Source organism: Eimeria mitis, genomic scaffold (genome assembly GCF_000499745.2).
Source record: "Eimeria mitis Houghton genomic scaffold, Emh_scaff135, whole genome shotgun sequence".
Classification (NCBI taxonomy): Eukaryota; Apicomplexa; class Conoidasida; order Eucoccidiorida; family Eimeriidae; genus Eimeria; species Eimeria mitis.
This window is the reverse complement of record NW_013576948.1, coordinates 18,146-20,206: the sequence shown is the minus strand read 5'-3', so window position 1 is coordinate 20,206 and position 2,061 is coordinate 18,146.

Below are 2,061 nucleotides of genomic sequence, written 5' to 3'. Positions count from 1 at the left end.
AACCTAGGGCTCGCCGTTGGAAATGGAAACGACGGCAGTTGGCTTAGTATCTAAGCAGTAAGACAGATGCTGTCTATAACGGAAACAGGAATCAATCAAGACAAAGGCGACTGCGGCGTACAGTGCCTTACTGGTAGCTAGCCGGGATACTGCGTCGTTCCAGATTAAATGTGTCTTTAATATACTTCAATGAGCGGTCGTGCTGCATGAGCCAAAGAGTCTACGGAAAAGCTGCTCCGTCGTGGAAATATTGAAATCATTCAGAAATATATGTATCTTCGAGACTTCATTTTGCTCGACAGACAGCGTAGAACTTTTCACGTGTTGAATACGTCTTTCCATGAGTCGTTGTGCTTAGCACCAAATTGATTGGTGTTTTCGAGTTGTCGGTTACCTAGGAGGCCATCGCCTTGACCGGCATGTTACGAACATCGCTTTGGAGGAAGAAAACTTCCCCCAAATTGGACAGCACGAGGACTGGAAACAATGCCTACTGGGAGGTGGGACATCTGGTGTAATGGGAGTCCCCTGTCGTATCGGAGGACCTTCGTGAGCGGCAGTAGAGTCAAACATACTTAAGAAAAAGGTTCTCAGAAAAATTTGACCTCCCATCCAATCCCCATGCAGCCTGCGCCCAGCGACTCAAGGTCCTGGAACGCTAACTGTGCTTCTGATAGGTCAAGATGGCTGAATACTGTCGGCTGCATGTGTGCAATCCCCCACACAATCCATGGCACACCGTGGCAGTTAATTGATACTGACTCTTAATATAAGTAGCAAAAACAACACTGCCTCTGTACTAAAACTCCGTGGAGGACACAGCCTACTGGAATATTGTTTTTTTGGTGTACTTCGAAAACTAATTAGTCCATTAGATGTACTTTCGGAGCGTAAGATGCTTCTCACCTGACCCATTTCCAGAGAAGCGGTCTACACGGGGCGGACACTGTTCCGTTGTTGCTGCATCTGTGTGGATCCGCCGTGGCGACTGTCTGCCGCAAGGGTAAAGCAGATGTATTCACAGTGTCCTGAAACGGTGATGTAGCTGGCTATTCGGACAGAGTATAATTTCATCTGTTCAGTACAAAATGTGGAAGCGATGAAATACGGAGACCCAATAAATACGGCATCTACGTGCTAGCCCACCCACCCACATCTTGTATATATGTTGAGAAAACCTCCTTGCGGCCGCTGCGCAAACCACACTAGCAGGAAGCTGCGCGAAGTGATGGATACCTTCCAGTGTACTTTTACACTTCCTTTTCGTCGTGTTGCTTTACAGTATCTCCGTGGGGACGTGATACGTGCCTCCTAGGGGGCGCACAGTTCTCTCTCCAGGTTTCACGTTCTGCAGTGCTGCTGAATCTGACTGGAGGTGTGCCGCCGCCACTGCTGGTCCCAGCACAAGCTGCAAAGACCTCCATAAACATGCCAAGCTTCTAATGAAACGTCCCCATCAAGACCGTCGATACGTTTTGTTTTCTATCCCGCATCCATACAGCAATCAGGAGCATTGATGCCGTCCCATGCGCCACACATTAGTTGTGGTTTTGATAAACCGCAGAAACTGATTGCGGTCGGATACGTGGCCACAGAACAAAGTCTATACGCGGCTACGTGTCACAAGCGATCGTTGATTCGCCGCTCAACCCAACATGCTGACACGGCAGTATCATCGGATGCGCACTGGCTCTGTCATGAATGTATCAGTCATTGCTCGAATGTGTAGCCTTGTGTGCGCTGCCTGTCACACTATGGGAGCTAATTGATATACGCACGCATTGTTAATGTTACCACGAAAAGCAAGACAACTGCAAAAATAATCCACACAGTACATGTGTATGGATTTTTTGGTTCTAGTACACTTTAGAAGGCGAATTGTACGTTTGATAAACTAGGACCTAAGGCTGTATTTCAATCCCACTATAGCTTTTCCCCCTTCAGAGGCACGATGTTCACTCACCTGACAGCTTTACATTGCTGCTGTATTTGAGTGCAGGCACCAAGGTGCGCCGCATAAGCAATTGCCGTATTGGATGCCCACCAAACAATTTGCTCCCA